The 19,560-nt window shown below is 60.4% G+C and overlaps 1 protein-coding gene across 2 annotated transcripts in view; it reads right to left on the reverse strand.

The window, feature by feature from the left end:
- The window catches only part of CXXC5 (CXXC finger protein 5), a 36,598-nt gene extending 17,654 nt beyond the window's left edge, over positions 1-18,944 (reverse strand). Inside the window, exon 1 of one of the 2 annotated variants that reach the window (XM_085073383.1) lies at positions 18,805-18,944. The gene's annotated coding sequence lies outside the window, so the exon portion shown is untranslated. Of the gene's footprint in view, positions 1-18,734 lie in introns of both variants that reach the window. The other variant, XM_085073384.1, reaches the window with a different exon arrangement.
- Positions 18,945-19,560: the final 616 nt, after the last annotated feature.

The raw sequence follows: 19,560 nt of genomic DNA on the forward strand, positions 1-19,560 counted from the left end.
AATGTCCTCAGCTACAAGGTCTGTCTTCAACCAGGACCACGGCTGGGGAGGAGACCTGCACCCAACACACAGCATGCTCTCTGGTGAGCAAACACCACTGAGGCCAGAGGCCACGTAAGGACTGACTCAAGCCAAGCTCTCCTTCAGAGATTCCTCTTGGATCCCTTTCCTGGTTCTTAATGCTTCTTTAAGAATCAGCCCTAAAGGAAAGGTGTCTTCCCTTCCAGGACATGGCAGTAGAGGATAGAAAAACACCATCCCTGGGCAACCTGAAAACTGTACCTAGATAACTGTTCCCAGAAAACTGTTGGGCCCATGATGGGGTGGCAGGGCAGGGAGGTGTTGTAACAAGGCCCTGCTTCTGTCTGTGATCAGGTACAGTCTGGCTGCAGAAAACACTGGGACTGCTATGGAACACTCAGATTGTCCCTGGGGATCCTGCACAGCCATGAGACCCCACTGTGGTCTTTCCATGAATGGAGAGAGTATGGAAGAACAGTGGATAGAGACTTGTCACCATGGCCTGTTGTGACAGGACAGGGCATGAGGGTTTTAAACTGATAGAGGGCAGAGGTAGGTAAGATATTAGGGGAAGATTCCCTGTGAGAGTGGTGAGCCCCTGGCACAGGTTGCCCAGAGAAGCTGTGACTGCCCCATCCCTGGAAATGTTCAAGGGCAGGTTGGACAGAGCTTGCAGCAGCCTGGTCTAGTGGAAGGTGTCCCTGCCCATAGCAGGAGGTTGGAATGAGATGAGCTTTAATGTCTCTTCCAACCCAAAGCATTTTCTGATTCTATGGCTATTTTAAAAAAAGTGAGATGGGGGAAGCTGGCAGATCTTAAAGAACCAAACCCAGGACAGTTGGAAAGCAGAGCTGGAGTCCTGGGAAGGAGGAAGGGGTCACCATCACCACCACCAGCCACAGCATGAGTCAGGATGGGAGGACCCTGAGCTGAAAGAGCTGCAGGACTCACAGTAAGAAACAGAGAGGTTCACTCTGTGACCTCGAGGAGAGCAGCCACGGAAAAACCCCTCTACAAGCTGTCACAACACAGAGGAAGATAGGGAAGGGCCACAAGACCCAGCCTGGCGAAGCTGAAGCATGAAGGAGACATGGTGGGAGCTGGAAAGAGCTTATCCCACTGGAGATGTGCTTTGAGGGGACTGATTGCAGGGTGTCAGCATCTGTCTGGGCTCATGCTCCTTCCTGGTCCCAAGCTCTGAGGGGCTACACTAAAGCCAGGACTAGATGTCAATGCTTCTGCCTTCCCTCACTTCCCAGGGGGCAAGCTGGAATGACAAGGAGCAAGCTGGATGTGCTTGGTGCCTGCCACGTGGTGGTCCAGCCCTTCTCCAGCAAGCCCAGAGGATGGGTTCAGGACTCCCAGCCTACTCCCAGGAGCTGCCTGCCTGATTGGTGACCCTCCTGCAAGAGAACCATCTTCCCTCACCTACACAGAAGGGTTTGATCCCTTCTGAAACCCAACCCCACATCCTTATCTCTGGATGGGTCTTCCCACAGCACTGGCAAGCTCCCACCATGGAAGGGAAGCTCCCAAGCACATGCCTCTCACCCAAAGCTTGCTCTCAGCTTCCATGATGGACATTCTTCTCCACTTGCTGCTTCCCCAGCCTCCTCCATTCCATCCTCCTCCCTCTTCCCATCCCAGGGGGTCCTGCAGCTTGCCCTCAGCGGCATGATCCATGGAGGATGAGCCCGAGCAAGGCTGGGGGATGAGCAGGGGCTGTGGCATGAGCTGGGCAGGGAGCACCCACAGAATCCATCCCCCAGTAAGCTGGAGCACCAGCAGATATGGACTTGTAGGCAGTGAATTCAACAAGAAGAAACCCATCGTTGGGTCTGGAATGAGGCACTGGAATTTTAGGGACTGTCCACAACATCTCCCTCGCTGCTCTGATGAAGCTGTTTTCATCCCACGGGCTTCACAAAGACCTGTCTGAGGGGGCAGAAGGGGGTTTCCTGCTATCATAGTTCCTGACACTTTTGACATAAGGCACATCCAGGTTAAGGGCAGAAAAATTCCCAAGCAGTTCCTGACCAGGTTCCCCCCAGCCGGCGTGGTTTCCCCATCCTCATCCCAGATGCCTGCCCTCCCTGTACTTTTCTCCTGCACACCGTGATGCTGAACGACAGCACCCAGAGGGGGAACATCCTTCCCTGATGACTTTTCAGACAAAAAAATGGACTTTTTCACCCTGATGGTGCATTTTAACAATGCAGCAAGACCAAAACCCAGTGCCAGAGCTGCAGCCCTCACTATCCCAAGGGAAGCAGCCATCACCCACACTGGGGATTCAGGATGGGCGTCTCCAGAGGATGGCCACGGGCCTCCTCATGTCCCCACAGCAGCACCCCCGCTTCAGCTCAAGGGGTTTAAGCTGAAGCAGTGCAAGTCCCTGCTGCAGCCCCCCGAGGTGTAAGGCTCCCTGAGCTCTTAATGGGCTTACGGAGCTGCTGGGAGCAGAGCAGCTCCCCCAGCGCAGCGCCTGGGGGGACTTACAGGCATCCCCGGCTGGCAGCCCCCCTGTGGCACCGCCAGCCGTCCCTGGCACAGCAGGGGCCACCCGTCAGCGCCATCCCGCATGGCACCGGGAGCTCAGCCTGCTCTCTCCCCATCCCAAATCCCACACACCTCCTTCTGCTCGCCTCGAGGACGAAGGCAGATGTGTGTGTCCCCCAGTCCTACAGGGGACCGACTCCCCCAGGCCATGCTACCAGCATGGCACCCACACCTCCCCACCTGCACCTGCAACCTGTGCTCCACACCTGCACCCCACTCTGGTCCCCCCTTCAGTGCTCACCCCATCATCATTTGTGCACACCACGTCTCGCCCTACACCTGCACCCCACATCTTATCCCACATCATCACCCAGGGCCACGTTGAGGCCACGCTGAGCAGCAGGACCAGGGGGTGCCTGTAAATGGGGCAGGACCAGCTGCAGGTCCCCCCCCACTCTGGGGGGTTCAGACGCCCTCAAATTCAGACTGAGGGTGAGGAGCATGTGCTACCAGCTTGGTAAGGCTGGAGGGGCCAGCACACCATCCCTGGGAAATTCTGTTTTTCCGGGTTTGGATCAAGTACAGTGGAATGGGAACAACGGCCGGCAAGAGCAGGGCCATCCAGGGAAAATCCTACTGGAAAGCAGTAAATCCCCATTCTCAACCAGCACAAGTTTTGGGGAGGCAGCCCCTGGCTGGATGCACTCTGGCAGGTAAGGCTCTGCCCTCCTCTTCATCCTGGTTTGGGGGTTTAGACTTTGTGCCTTTGGGTTTTCCCAGAGGGGAAATATTTTTTAAAAAGCAAAAAAAAACCCCAAAACCTAAGAACGTTACTGAGCTCCTATGAATTCCCTATCAGCTGCTGTACATGCACATGGCACAGAAAAATCCTGAGCAAATTCCTGCTGAAAAATAGTAAAAAAACCAGGAAAACGCACCAAAGGCTGAGCTTGCCGGACACAGCGCGCCAGGAGGGGCTGACAGAGCCGTTACGGTCTATTGGGCCAATAATCCACAAACTAAGACAGATTTATTGTACATGGCAGATCCTAACAGCTCCAAAGAAACCATCACTGTCTCCTGATGCTTAAAATTCACTTTCTTGGGGGGGAAAAAAAGGACCAAAATATGGCTTTACGAGATAAGATGCGTGGTTGGACCATTCTATGACAGGGAGAAGCCTGTGCAAACATATATATGGCTCTTTTTTTTCCTTGATATATAAATATATAAAATATCTCCTCTTCCAAGGCGAGCGCAACTGCATTACCCGTCGGAGTGCTGTCCTTACCACCGGATTACCCGGCTTGGTTTCACCTCCCTTAGCAAGATGGATTTGCAGGGATGTTGTTTCCACCTCAATATTACTGATCAAAAACAGGGGGAGATAAAAAATCAAGTTAATTAAAGCTAAATTGAGCCCCTGCATCCATCTGGCTTGCTGCGCTGGGTGCGTTTGGGTTCCCTCTCCTTGGAAGGTGTAAGGATCTGTGCAGGGAAATGCTGGAGAAGACAGCAGGCTCTTCCTACTGTCATGACAGTGATGGCAAGCCTGGGATGGAGGGATATTTTGATGATGATGATGGTAATAATAAAAATAATATTTAAAAGGTCAGAGCTGGTGCTTTCCCTGTTTCTGGCAGACAGGACCCCAGCCAGCGTGGAGCAGCAGGGCCAGGAGCGGGATCAGCCCGATCCCATAGGTAATTGCGGCGTCTGTTCGAATCCCCGCGACGCTGGAAATCACGCTGGGCCCGGCTCAGAGCTTCCCGGCGGCTGATCATATCGGACGGGGATCAAAGAGGCTCAGCTTACGGGTTTAGCGCGCCGCTCGTCCCAGCCGGCGCTGCCGCCGAGGGGGGGCCGGGCTCCGCTGGCCCCGGGGGGGCTGCGCGCCCGGGATGCTCCTGGGAAGCTCGGAGGGTGCGTGGGAGTGAGCATCCCTCAGCCTGAAGGGATGCCCGGTGGGACCGCCAGCACGGAGCCCCCCCGGCATCGCGCCTGGATGCTCGGTGTGTTTGCCCCCCCAGCCCCCACCAACTGCACCCCAAAAACAGCAGGGTAATGGGCGGTGAGCGGTGGGAAGCTGGCGCAGACAACCAGGAGAGAAGCTCTTGGAGACTCGGAGCGATGCCCACGGGCAGGGATGGGTGCAGGAAGGAGGGTTTGCATGGATCCCCAAGTGCAGCCCCACGGCTGCACCCCAAAACCATCGCAGGGGTGCACGCAGTGGAATGCTGGACCAGAATAGCAGGGCAGCAGCTTTCCGCTGCACCCGGACGGCGGAGCGATGCCCGCGGGCAGGGACGGGTGCACGGAGGGGGTTTGCATGGATGCCCCGGCTCCAGCCCTCCGGCCGGCGGTGCAGCAGCGGGAAGAGATGTGCCGGGACTGGCCGGGTGGCTCCGGGGAGGGAGCTGAACGAGTAATTAGAGCAGGAGGCTGTGAGTCAGCAAACGATGCGTAACCTCGGCGAGGCTGACAATGAGGCAAAAGATGGCAGTTTCGACCGAGAGCGCCGGCTGAAAGGGCACATTTAGATATGCAAAAAGCAGCAACTCCTGACAATCCCAGGGCTGCGACCCGCTCGGCAACCCGTGGTGCTCCGGAGCCGCCGTCTGCCGCCGAGCTCTCGACGCCTTCCTCCAAAATCATTGTGAATAGAGACATGGGTGGGCGCAGACCAAACCCCACGGAGCGAGGTAGTGGGGATCGCTCCCAAAAAAACAGCGTTCAGGGGAAAGCACCGGGCAGCCTCTGCTCCAGCACCCCATGCTGCCTGGAAAGGGATACAACCAGACTCGGCAGCTGACCTTGCTCCGGGTGCCTCGGGGAGAAGCGCAGCCACGGTGGTGGCGATTCCCCTGGCACAGCCGCTGCACTCCAGGATGGGAATTACGGTTTGGCTTGGAAGCAAAGCCCAGCTCCAGCCACAGGCTGGTCCCCCCCGTTTTGGGGGGGTGCATCAGGGCTGCAGGCAGGTAGGGCCCCGCCGCACAGTCGCCCTCGGCGAGGAGAGTTTAATTAACCCCGGAAAGCGATCGTTAAACGGCCGGCCCGGGTAATCGATGCGGAAGGGGCAGCTTTGCTGCCGAGGGACCATCTGCTCCGGGGAGCGATGGCGGCTCCTCGTCCCCCCCGTCACCCCTCGCCTGCCGGGAAGGAGCCGCCGCCGCCACGGGGCAGCTGCTTTGGGGGCCCGATCCCGAGCTGAACCCCGGCCAAGCCATCCCGGGGGGATGGGAGCTGCCCCTCGCCTCAACCCGCGCTTCCCGTAAAGCCCCAAGCCCCAGAGCCACGTGATTTCCGACACGGCACGGCCCCCCCGGCACAAAGCCCACCGGAGGGTCCCTCCAGAGCGAGGCATCCCCCCCGCCCCCGACAGGATGTGGCTGAAGCAAAGCTGGGCAGGGATGTGGCCAAGCGCCCCCCTTGCCCCCCGGCTATTTTCACCCTTGAGATGAGTTTTGGCAGTCTCAGCCTTGAGGGCACAGAGCATTTGCGTCTTTTGGAGCACCCAGCCCCCCTCGAACACCTATGGCCACATTCCCAGGCGAATACTCAGAGGGATGCTCTCAGCATCCCGGCATCAGCAAGATACCGTCATCCTGGCCTGGGGCACTGTGTTCCTTCCCACCCCCCAGGACCCCCAGGCCTTTCTCCAACCCTGAATTTCCAAGTTTCGCCTTATTTTGACCCAATAAATGACGGCAGGTGCTCAGGGACAGTGAGGCTGGGTGTGGTGCATCTGCTTCTGAGGGACCCAGGAGCTACTCCTCACTACAGGGCTGACTCCAGCTCTGGGATAGGGTTCCTGGGCAGGTCTGGAATGGACACAACCCTGACCCCTCACCCCGTGGTCATCCCCCAGGAGAGCTTTGGGGAGCAGCTGAGGGTGCAGCCAAAAATAGCACCCCAGGGCAAAGCCAGCCAGGGGATGCAAGAGCATGATTTTGTCCTCCAGGATGGGACTTGGAGACACCAGTGTCCCCAGTGGCATCCCTCTCCTATAAGCAGATCTGCCATTATCCCACCCTGACCAGCTCCCAGTGTCAACACATCCTGGGAAGCCTGTGGGGACGTGGCACTGCCATGACCCTGTTGGGGTGATGCAGACCCTGGGCACAGAACCACATGCATCCTCCTCCTGGTCTGGATCTGTCCCCCATCCATCAGGAGGAGAGGAGCTTCCAAGGAGCAGGAGGGCTGCATCCCACAGGAAGAAAGGAGCCCAAGGATGCTTCCAGAGGAGGTGCTGGCACTAGGAACAAGCCCTGGGACACAGCATGGCCCTGAAGCCAGGAAAAAGCCCTGTCCCATCCTCTAGCCTCCCCGGGGGCAGAGGGGATGGTGCAGATGCTGCTGGCCCAGGCATGGGCAGGGTGTCAGATGGGTCCCCAGGTCAGCTGGGGCCAGCAGGGTTCAAGGTGACCTGCAAAGCAGAGAGAGTGGGCATATGGCATCCTTGTCAATGGATGGAGATACCTTGGGCTCCTCTTCACCTCCCCAGACCTGCAGACCCCTGGGGAGGGGACTGTGGTTCTCCCCACTCTGATGGCAGCAGCTCAGCTGGCAGGGGATGGTGCCCCTGCACCCACAGAGCCCCTTCCTCACACACTGGCACCAGTTTGAGGGCAATCCTCCTCCAGGCAAACGTCCTGGTAGATTCCATTTCTGGTTGCCAAAACCTTCAGGAGAGCAGACTGAGGCTCCAGAACAGTTGGGTGAGGGCTTGCCAGGGCACCCACCACACCTGAATTCCCAGGGGAGCACTTAGGGATGCTCCTGGTACCCCAGCATTGCCCAGAGTACCAGCAGCCAGCCACTGGCTGTGGCAGGGATGCCCATGGCAGCCCAGTGGGAGAGCAGCTGGAACACTGTGGGCAGCAGGCAGCAGGAAAACCCCTAAAGGGGGAGAGGGGGAAGTTTCCCACTGCAGGAGGGAAATTGAGGCAGGGAAGGTCTGGGATGGGCCCACACACTTGGTGCAGCAAGGAGACCAAGAGTCAGCTTTTCCTGATACTCCCCATCCAGAGGCCACTCTGTGTTGAGGACAGGGAGCAAAGACAGAGCAGGAGCAATCCCCCAACCTGGCAGTGCCACACCCAAGTGTGAGAGACAGGAACACACCCTCAGTGGGTGCCCTCCCAACCCTCTCAGGAAGGACTTAGCCCCTCAAACCAGGACTTAGCCCCAGAACGGCACTTAAACCATGCCCCAAACCACTGCTCTGACCCAGTACTCAGCCCCCTGAAATGGTGCTCAGCCACCCAAACGAGTGCTTGGTGACCAAAGGGGCTCTCAGCTTCCCCAATCAGTGCTCAACTCCCAAGCCAGTGCTCATCCCCCCAAGCCAGTGCTGAACCCCTGAGTGGGTGCACAGGTGCTTGACCCCTGAGATGGTGCTCAGCCCCCCAAAATGGTGGTCCACTCCTGGGCTGGTGCTCAGCCTCCAAACCAGTGCTCAACCACTGCAAGGGTGCTCAGCCTCCCAAAACAGTGCCTGACTCCCACGACAGTGCTCAGCCCCCTGAACCAGTGCTCAACCACTGAGCTGCTGCTCAGACCCCAAATTGGGGCTCCGGCCCCCAAAATTGTGCTTAAGCCTCAAGCTGTTTCAGTCTCCCAAAATGGTGTTTGACTCTCACACTGGTGCTCAGCCTCCCAAAACAGTCAAGTTGGTGCTCAGCTCTCCAGAATGGTGCTCAGCCCCTCAACGTAGTGCTCAACACCCCAAAATCCCCAAGTCAGTGCTCAGCCCCCCAAAAGGCCTTATCCCAGTGCAGGGGTCAGCCACTCCATGCTCTTCCCCAGGGATGGCCACTCCACTTTCCTCCCTACACATACTGGTCACATGGTCCTTCAGAAAGGCCAGACAGCCCAGATGAGGCTTCCCCAATTTCCTTTGCCCTTCCATCAGCAAAAGGACACAGGAGCACCATGGCAGGGAAGTCAGTCCCTTCCCAACACCCTGGCTGTGGAAAGGGACAAGTCCCTCACTCTGTGTCCTGGAGGGAAGCCCCTTGTCCCCTTTCCCATCATTTCCCAGGAGAGCATCATCACCGGGATAGACAAGAATCCTGGTGCTCTGCTGGGACCCTCCCTGGCCCCAGAGCCATGGAGGGTGGAGAGCCTGGACAAAGGAATACTAGGCACCAGGTGCCCAGTTATCCTTTGAGGTGGCTGCGTGGTGGGATGGTTTGGGGGATGCAGACCAGGGACATCGGGTGGGATAACAGCTCATCCAACCTCTAATGGAGGCAGCTGCTGGCTGTGGGGCACTTATTCCCCACTGCCAGGGTGCTTTCCAGCCTTATCCATCGAGCTATTGGCCTTTGGGATGAGCTGCTGAAGCTGCCCCCACACAGCCCAGTGCCAGCTATTTCCAGGATTAGGCTGGCAGTGGTTATGGATATGGTTGTCGCCCAAAGCACCAACCACAGGCAGCCTGGGGACCCCCGGGGACAAGCCACAGGTCCCCTCCCCAGCTTCTCCATTCCCCCAGGTTCCCCTTTCCTCCCAATTCTGGCATCTCCAGACCCCCAGACACAACCCCCATCCCTGCCCCATCCTCACATCCCTCCCTGCTGACCCCCACCCCTGATCGAACCGGCTGCCGCACAGACTCATCCCAGTTTAATCTTCACGGTGCATCAGGCACAGGAAAAACACAACGATTTTCCTTTTTTTTTTTTTGGGTCTTAATCTTTACCTGGGGTCAGATTTACCAATCCTCCCACTAATCCCCCAACGCCTTCGCAAAGCAAAGGGCCCCCTCCTCCGCCAGCCCCGCGGGAGCGAGTCCAGGGAGCACCCATAGCCCCAGGGTGCTTCGGGATTAGCACTCCAGGTGACTCCAGCTTCCCCAGCGAGGTGGCAATACATGTTTTAAAGGCTTTTTTATTTAAAGAATCTGAATGTGAGGGTGGGGGGAGGGAGATGACACGGCAGTGGGGAGATGGGAGCAAAGCCTGGGGGTCTTGACTCCTCTGACAGGCTCAGATTTTTGGGAAATATTCAGGGAAAGGATGAGAAAACACTTCTTAGAGAGGATTCAGTGCCATTCCCTGCCTCAGTTTCCCCACGTGTAGAGATGAAAGGTCACCCCCTCTCCCGGGGATTCAGATGGCACCAGCTGCCCCTGAACAACCTCCAGGTCATCCCAGGTGCTGGGGAGGGCAGGACTGGGAATCACCCCAGAGCTCTGCAGGTGGGAAAATTAGGGGGCTGCAGATGTGGGGACAAGAGCTCCTGTGGATGTGGGGACTGCAGAAGTGGGGCAGGGGAAGCAGGAGTCTTTGTGCATGGGAGGCTTTGCAGAGAAAGGTGACAGGCGATCTGCAGATGGGGGGACAGGGGTCCCTGCAGGTGAGGGGACACAGAGCTTTGGAGGTGAAGGGACAGGGTTCTCAACAGAATGGGCGGACAGGGATGCCTGAAGGCAGGAGAGAACATGGGGCTTTGAAGATGAGGGCACAGGAGTCCCTAAAGAAGTGGGGACAGGGGTCCCTATTGAGGAGGTAACAGGGGGCTCTGTAGAAGGCAGACAGGTGGCTTTGCAGATTAAGAGGGGACAAAGGCAACAGGGTTCCCTGCAGGAGGAGGGGACAGAGATCCTTGCAGATGAGGGGAACTAGGGTCTTGCAGACAGGAAGGGGACAGAGGGGAGAGAGGTCCTTGCAGATGTGGGGACAGGAGGAGCAGAGGTCCCTGCAGCTGGTGAGACGGGGTCCCCGCAGGTAGGGGACAGAGATCCCTACAAATCTGCCCTTTCCACACCAACCTCCTGCTGTGCCCCCTTACACCGGGGTTGCCCCCAGCTCTGCTGGGCCGGGGGCTGCGCAGACCCCGCTGGCGCGGCGGGAGGCAGGGGCTGCCAGCAGCCGTGCCCTGCCCCAGCTCCCCGCGGGCCTCGCGCCCCGCCGGCGTCGGGCGAGCTAACCGGTTATGGCAGCGCCGCTCTCGCCGCGACACCGCGCACGCTCCGCCGCGGCCGGCACCTCGCCGCGCCAGCCTGGAATTTGCAAGCTGTCCTGATGCATTAAAGCGCAAACGCCTGGCGTCCAGCTCCCAGCCCTGTGCCCGGCTGTGCCAGGCCATGGCATCCCCTCCCCAGGGACGCCGACGCGGGGCCAGCTGTCCCCAAGGGCGGCCAGAGCCACCATCATCATCTTCATCCTCCGCGTTTATTTTTCTCCCCCCAGCCCCAGCTTTAAATAGTGGAACGGGGAGATGGTGCCAGGTTCACACTGTCACCATGGCGAGGCAGGGGACACTAGGGACATCAACAGTGAAGGGTCCCACCAGTGCCGGCACTGGGAGCAGGCAGAAGCCCAGCAGCACCGGTGGCAATGGAGCCTCTTCTAGCAGGCAACGTGTTGTGCCAACCCAAGGCATGGAGGGGATGGGAGGCACAGACAGACACGGATGGACAGATGGATGGAATGCCTTGCTTGCCTACCCCGGGGACAAAGACATGGGACCCTGAGTTGGGTGCCCCAGCCAGAACCACCCTGGAGAGCCAGACAGAGATGGGCTGCAGTCCCCTTGGACACCACTCATTCCCTGGGGATACCAGGGTCCTCCCTCCCCTGCACCCATACTCATACCACACCCCTCCAAGCCCACTCCCTACACTGGGTACTTCCCACGGATGCAGGAGGGAAAGGTGGGGAAGGACAGCCCAGCCTGGCACTCGCAATTCTGTGTCCAGCCAGCACCCACCATCCCACATCCCCCACCCTGATGCCTTTCAGATTCCCTGAGACTCCCCAGGACCACTGTCACGTGTGCCATGGGATCCCCTCCAGGTCCTGGAGGGGGCTGAGTCCACTGTGGAATGATTGGGCACCTGCCAAGGCTGGGAGCAGAGGGGACACCCCAATCCCCAGCACACACTCACTCCTCACCCATGCACCCAATGATGCCCTCAAACCATTCAAGAGCCCAACACCCACCCGATGGCCAGCAGGACACAGTCATTCCCCAGGGCAGGATGGGCTCAGCTGGCTGTGCCGATCCCAGCCAGAATGGGGCAAACAGCAGCAGGATGCCCGTGGGAGGAGGGAACGGCAACAGCCGGCTGGAATAGGAGTGTGAAGAAACGGCTCTTGCGTGCTCTGTCCGGAGCCAGCTAACGAGGCCATATTTGAAATGCTTCGCATACCTCCGGTCATCAGATTAGTGAGATGCAGAAGGTAAAGCAGAGGGCAAGAGGAGCGCTCCCAGGCAGCGATCCTCGGCTGCCGCTCCAACCGGCCACGGGAACTGGGGGAAAAGTCCCTAGCTGGCAGCGAGGCACGGGGCAGAGAGCAGCCACTGGCACCCCAGGAGTGATGGGTGCTCAGATCTGCCTCCCTGCTGGAATCCCAGCAGGGCACGATGCAGATGCAGGAGGGAAAGGTAGGGAAGGACAGCCCAACACACTGCCATGTCCTGGCCACCAGCCACTGCCACCTCCCCATGACCCAGGAGAGGCCTGGACCTGCTGAAAGACCTTTCAACATTTTACAGAGGCTTGCAGGAAAGTCAGAGAGAGACTTTTCACCAGGGCCTGTTGTGACAGGACAAGGTATGAGGGGTTTAAAGTAAAAGAGCAAAGTTTGGGATTGGATATTAGAAAGAAATTATTCCCTGGGAGTGTGGTGAGGCCCTGGAACAGGTTGTCCAGAGAAGCTGTGGCTGCCCCATCCCTGGAAGTGTCCAAGGCCAGGTTGGACAGGGCTTAGAGCAACTTGGTCTGGTGGAAGATGTCTCTGTCCATGGCAGGGGCTGTAACTGGATGAACTTTAAGGCCTCTTCCTGCCCAAACTCTTCTAGCAGTCTACAGAAGGAGCAAGATCTCACAGAGCCTCCAAGCATCATCTGTGTGCACAGCTCGCTTGCACTTCCTGAGGCATCAAAACTCCTTGGGCATGAATGGTCCTCCCTGGCCCTGCTCCTTGTCCAAGAGTGGCAGGAGAGCAGGAACCTCTGTCTGAGCAGCAAGTGGGTGCACAGTAGTAAGAGTTCTTAGAGGGTAAGAGCACCTGGATCTGCAAACACTTGGGACCCTTCACAGTCAGGATGTTCAAGTGAGAACAACTCAGCCTTCAGGATGCTCTAATGAGAGACCTGACTTGGCCCTGGACCCCAAACTCCTGTCTCTGACGGAGAGCAAGAGGCACAAAAGCCACAAGGGCAAGTCCCAGCAAAAAGAAGTAAGCACCAATGACACCAAGACCCTTGGGGACAACAAGAGAGAACCCGGGGGCTGAGTGGATGGAGCTGCATTGCTCTGTTGGGCAATGGACAACTCAACAAGGAAGTCTGTGGGAGATAGATATTGCCCAGATATCTCTACAAAGAGCTGGAGCAGAGGCATGGACTCAAGGCAGGTTTGCAAAGGCAATACCAAAACATCCATCAAACGAGAGCTGCTTCCAACCACAGTCAACCACCACAAGCCAAGAGGTGACCAGGGACAGCAGCACCAGAGGGGAACATGTCCAATCTCATAACACCAGGGCACAAACCCAATCCTCATTCCAGCAGGGGCCATCCCCAGGGAGCTCAGCACATGCTGAGCAGACGTATGCCAGGCTCAGCTGGGGGTTTCATGGGTGGCAGCAGCCACCAGTACCCACTAGAGTCACTCATGAGGCCAGGAAAGCACTGTTCCCAGCCCTGCCACCACCCAGGTGACAATCAGAGCCTGGGGATGAAGCCCATCTCAGAAGTGACCTAGAAATGACAGGGTACATCTCTCCGTGGGCACGTCCCACCCATCACCCACACTGTGCCCCCACTGAAATAGCACAGGGCTGTCACAGGGCAGGGCCCTTTTCCAGCTCCCACCTCTCAGAGCTGGAAGGGAGGAGATGGAAAAGCACATCCTGCTTGGAAAATCAGAAAGCAGCTTGTCTTTTTTTCATTCTTTGCCACCACTTCCAGGGTCACAGCAGATACACATCCTCCCCTGCCCGGGCCACCACACTGTCAGCATCACTGTGGGGAGGTGATGCACCCTCATCCTCCCAGCAAAGAGGATGTCCCAGCTGAGGCGATGGGAAAAGCTTTGGTACAAATGACACTATTCCAGGACAAGGACATCAAACCAGACCTACACATCCCATGGCAAACCCATAGCCTGGGAGCCATTATTCCAGTCCCTTTTCCATGCCATAACCATGGATGGTGGAAACCAGGGACACCAAGGCAGCCGCTGGAAAACCTTCTGACCTCAAAAACCCTTTTATCCACATAATCACAGGCTGCCACCCATGTGCAGCAAGGGCTGTCATCTCAGACCATCAACACACTCCACCTGCTTGCGAGCCATGGGAAAAGACAAGCAGGGATGAAATCACTCTAAAGATGTAAGGGATGCATCCCTAGCATCCCAGCACCTCAAAAGGAGAGACTATAGGGCAGGTACATCACCAGCACTGAGATGCTGACAGACCCCAAAGCTTTTTGACTGTGGATGTCAGGTGCCTGAGGGCCTTTGGCCAGAGTAAATGTGCACTTTGGACTTTCCCAAAGGCAAAGGAACCCACAGGTCACCCTCAGCCACCCACATGGGTCACACTGTTCTGCTGCCTGCTCTCCCTGGAGATCTCCTAAGGGCTCCAGCCCCAAGGGACACAGGACATGGATTGGGATGCAGGCTGCTCCTCACCCACATGCCCTGATGCTCCCACAGTGGGCTCCCCCGGATGGAGAGTCACAGTCTCCCCACAAGGACATGTCTCTCTGCTGAAGGCAAAGGCAGCTGCAGACCTGATCCCCACAGCAGAGCAAGCAGCAAGCTCACATTTTCTCCACTCTGGCCTGGGATTTCCCACTGGCCACGTCTGGAGGTGGTTCCTCCTCCAGACACCCCTTTGCCCACATGCCTCTTGCCTCCTGCCTGTCCTACACCACTGTTCCCTGCACTGAATCACAGACTGGTTTGGGTTGGAAGGGACCTTAAAGCTCATCTCCTTCCAAGCCCCTGTCATGGGCAAGGACACCTTCCACTGTGCCCAGCTGCTTCAAATCCCGTCCTGGCCTTGAACACTTCCAGAGATGGGGCACTCACAGCTCCTCTGGGCAACCAGTGCCAGGGCCTCACCACCCTCAGTGGAAAATATTTCTTCCCTATGTACAAGTTAACCCTGACCTGTTAAGAGTTTAAAACCCTCACTCATTGTCCTGTCACTCCAGGCCCTTGTCCAAAGTCTCTCTCCAGCTCTCTTGAAACCCGTTTAGGCACTGGAAGGAGCTCTAAGGTCTCCCTGGAGCCTTCTTTACTCCATGCTGAACATCTCCAGACTGTCTCCAGGAGAGAGGGGTTCCAGCCCTTGGACCATCTCTGTGGTGTCCTCTGGACCTGCTCCAACAGACCCCACATCTGTCTGTGCTGCAGACCCCACAGCTGGATGTTGTGCCCCAGGAGGGTCTCACACAAAGCAGAACAGAGGGAGAAGCCTCTCCTCACCCTGCTGCCTGTGGTGCAGCCCAGGATACACTTGGCTTTCTGGGCTACAAGCACACGGTGCCAGCTGATGTCCCATCTGTCACCCACCAGCATCCCCCAGTCATTTCTGCAGGGCTGCTCCCAGCCCATCCACCCCCCAGCTGTGCTGGGCCTGGGGGCTGTCCCCACACAGGTTCAGGACCTTGCACTTGGCATGGTTGAACCTCCCACCTTCCTCCTTCCCATAACCTGCCTGGCAGGAAAACAGCCAATCCCACACACTGATACTGCCAGCATCTCCGTCCTTCCCCAAGCCACCACAGCCCATCCATTCTAATGTCCCCAATTGGGTGGAGGGCCAGCCTTGGATAGTGGCTCCCATCCTCCTCCCCAACCTAGGTAAGTTTCAAGAGCACCAATCACTTTGGGGGGACCCAGTCCCCTCAGTCTCCATGCCTGGGCTCTGTGCTGAGAGGTGGCTGCAAGGGGCAGCAGTGACAACTGGGAGTCCCACAAGACCCCCCATGCTCCCAGGAGTCAAAGTCGAGTCAGGGGAAAAGGAAGGGGAAAGGGGGAAAAAGAACATACAAGCCTTTTGAGTGCAATATTTTAGTTGAGCACCAGAGCATGAGTAAAGGAGGGAGCTTTTCGTGGTCTGGTGAGTTTAAGCTATGAGCTGAAAGTTTAACTATTAATACACTTAATCAAGAGGTTGTTCCTACAGCCAGGATTTGGGAAAACAAAACAGGGAGGCAGGGGAACAGTGGCACCGCTGTGGCCACCCCGGGGAATGTCCCTGCTGGGGGAGGTGGAGGGTCTGGGACCAGCTGGGGCCGGATCCAGCCTCGGCCAAGCCTTGCATGGACACACCAGGAGGTGCCAGGTGCTGACAGCCAGCGCCAAGCACCCTGGATCCAGTCCTCCTTCCAGTGCTGCACTCAGGAGATTTGTCAGAGGGGACTGTTTTGGGGAGAGGATGTCACCTCCAAACCCTGCAGCATCCCCAGGTCACAGACAAGCAGCACCTGCACTGCTGCCACCTGCCTGGAACAGCCCCGGTGACACCAGGGGATGCTGCTGGGTGAGGAACCCTCAGGGTGGGGAATCCCCAAAACACCCCTCACACCCCCACAGCATCTCCCCCAGAACCACCTCTGCCACAGAGGAGGAAGAGGAAGGACAGGTTGAATTTTGGGGTGCAGCACCCAGAGCTCTTCTCCCCTGCCCACCCACCTGGTGTCACGGGCAGAAGGTCCAGTCAGGAGCGCGGGAGGTGCAGGCAGATGCCTGGCTGAGCGGCGCCGGCTGCCCGCATCCCTACCACAAAATCCATGTCAAGGACGCCTCGGCCGGCTCCTGCTTCTTCCCATCGAGGCAGGGGGGAGGACACGGCGACATTCGTGACGCCCGGCACAACCCCCGCACCCCCTGCCTGCACATCCCGCCAGGCAAACAGCTCCCCCCCGGCCTTGCCCCCGGGGCCACCGAGCCCCGAACGACGCCGGGACCAACTTCCGAGCGGCACCGGCGGGTCCTTTGTTACTTTGCTTTTGTTGTCACACGCCGGCGCGTCCCCGTCCCCATCGTCCCGTCACCGTGTCCCCCCCGACATCCCTCCCACAGCACCCCCCCCAGGCGGCGTCCCCGAGGTCAGGGCGCGACATCTGCCAGCACGACGGGGAGACGCCGGTACCGGCACCGGGGAGGGGGGCGCAGCGCCGGGGGCATCTCCGGGGGCATCTCCGGGGGGTACCCCGCGCGGGAACACTCGGGGTGACACCGCCACCGATGGGGACGCGCTGCGGCGGCCCCGCGGGTGCCGCTGGAGGAGCCGTTTCTCCAAAGCTTTTCCCATCGGGAACGCGAAGGACGGACGGACAGACGGAGGGACGGAGCGGGGTTTCCATGCCTACGAGCGCTCCCGCTGAGCGGGACCTCGGGAAGAGTCACCCCCCCCCCTTTCCCATCCGACCCCCCTCGCCTCGGCCCCGCCGGGGGATGCAGAGCAGCCCGCGGGCAGCAGCGGAGGCCGGGGAGCGCGGGGGCCGGGGCGGGCGGGGGGGGCCGGAGGGGTCCCCGTCCCCCCGCAGCCCCAGGTGCGGCCCCGCCGCCGGGCTGGGGGCCGGGGGGCGCGGACAAAGCGGCACAAAGGGGCCGCTGACACAGCAGGGCCCGTTTCCAGAGAAACAAAACTTCCGCCGGCCCCGGCTCCGCGCCCCAGGTAGCCGGGATGGGCATCCCCCCCACGCCCCCCCAAACCCGGCCTCGCCCGCCCTCCCACAGCATGGCATCCCCCATCATTCCCCCAGCACCCCCGGCAGGGAGCGGCGGGGGGTGAAGGTTGCCCGGCCGGGTCAGCGCACACGCGGGGCCGTTACCGCAGGATGTGGGCGCAGCTTTGTTTGTGCGTGGGATGGCCCCCCCATCCCCATCCCACCCCTCAAGCCCTCATGCCAGCCCCTCATCCTCCTCTCCCCAATCAATCATCCCAGCAAAGAATAACCCGACCCGAAGCAGCCCCGGCCCCGCAGGAAGGACGCTGCCGGCTGCGGGATGCGGTGGAAAAAAAACAGGCATAATAAAATAAAAATAAAAGGAAAAAAAATAAAAAACCCCAACACCCCGCACCTCCGTGGGACGCATGGGCCCTCGGTTCGGCGGAGTTTGGGGCCGTAATTCCCAAATTCGGGTACAATCCACAGCCCCTACGGTGGCTTTGGGCTAGTGGCACCCACGCCGGTGCGAACGAGGGATGTTCCACGGCGCGATCGCGGTGGCTCGATGGGTGTCGGGGGGCGCAGGGTGCGGGGGGCACCCAGCCCGCCGCGGGTGGGGGGAGCAGGGGGTTTGGGAATCCCGTCTGACGGAGAAGCGGGGCGGGGAGGGGGGTTCGTTGGGAACAGAGGGGATGATAAAGTTGGGTGAGTTGTCGCACATGGCTGGGCGATGGCGAGCGGCGCCGCTCCCACGGCCACCCCGCGCCCGGGCACCGGTGGCGGAGCCAAACTGCCGCGGGAGCCCGGCGCACCCCGGGGAGGCGGGAGCGACCCACGCGCGGACACCGAGCACGGAGGGGCTGCTACCGGCGCCGGGTGGGGGTCTCCCCCCGCGCCCCCCACGCGAGTCCCGCCGCGGGTGGCAGTGCCGGCCCCGCTGCCCACCGCCTCCCCCCGGCGCCGCCGCCCCCGCCGCCCCCCGGCCCCGCCGCCACCATTGTCACCCGGGAAACCACCGGGCGCTGCCGCGGCGGTCCGGGGCGGCGGGGGGAGACGTGGGGGGCTCACTCCATCCCTCCCCGCGGCTCCCAGCGCATCCCCGCCGGGCTGCGGGTACCGGCAGCGGGGTTCAGTCGCACCGCGAAAAACTTTGCTCGTTACCCCGACGTCTCCCCCCTCCCCTCCCATCCCCGGGAAGCGGCGGGGCCGCTCGGGCGCCGCGCAGGCAGCACCGGCCGGGCCCGACGCGGGCAGGCGGGCAGGCGGCCAGCTCCGGCCCCGCCGCCGCCGCGGGCAGCCCGGGCACGGCGCCGGGCAGCGGGGCGAGCCGCGGATCCCCCCGCCAAACTTTTTCTTCTCCGCCACCTCCCCGTTCTCCGACGCCCCCCAGACACCCCCCACCCCAACTCCGCCGCCGGAGCGCCCCGGGGGCCGGCACCGACCGGCGGTCCGGGAGCCGCCGCGCTGCGGGCAGCGCTGCCGGGAGCGGCGGGGGCTGCCCGGGCGCCGGGGAGGGGGCAGGAGGGGAAGGGAGCGGGGTAGGGGGGGAAGGTCAGCACCTGCCCGGGGCCGGGGCCGGGGCCGGGGAGCCGAGGCGGGCTCGGTGCCTCGCCGCCGCCGCACACCCACCTCCACATCGCCGCTCGCTCTGGGAGTGCGCAGCCCCCGCTCCGCGCTGCACGGCGCTGCCGCCGCCGCCGCCGCTGCCCGCGGCTGCCGGCAAAACCCGGACCGGACCGGGCCGAGCGCCCCGCGCCGCCGGACACCGCGACACGCCGCGACACGACACGCCGCGCGCGCCCCCCGCCGCCCCGCGCGCGCGCCGCCCGCACAGCCAACCTCCCCCCGCCCCGGCTCGCCCGACCCCCATCGCCGTGCGGCTACACCCATCCCCAGGGTCCCTGCCGCCCCCACGGGTGTCACCCCGCTGCGCCGTGTGCCGGCCGACCCCACGGGTGGGGACAGAGTGTGACCCTCGTGTCACACCCAGCCCCCACGGGGTTTATCCCGCTGTGATCCCCGTGTCTTATCCACCCCCCTGTCACGGGTGTCGCCGCGGTGTGCCCACCCTCCCCCGTGTCCCAGCCGCCCCCATTGGTGTCACCATGGAGTGTCCCCTCGTGTCCCAGATGCCCTCATGTCACTGTACTGTGCCGTCCGTGGGCTGTACACCCGACGCGGGTGTTGCTGTGGTGTGTCGCCCTCCGTGTCCCAGCTGCCCCCCCGGGTGTCGCCGTGGTGTCCCAACGCCCCGTGTCCCACACGAATGGGATTGGAGTGTGTCCCCCATGTCCCATCCACCCCCACGGATGTCACCCTGTTTGTACGCACTCCGTGTCCCACCTGTCCCCCACAGGTTTCACCCCACTGTGAACCCCGTGTCCT

This window comes from Lichenostomus cassidix, chromosome 13 (assembly GCF_008360975.1).
Source record: "Lichenostomus cassidix isolate B80296 chromosome 13, HeHo_3.0, whole genome shotgun sequence".
NCBI lineage: Eukaryota > Metazoa > Chordata > Aves > Passeriformes > Meliphagidae > Lichenostomus > Lichenostomus cassidix.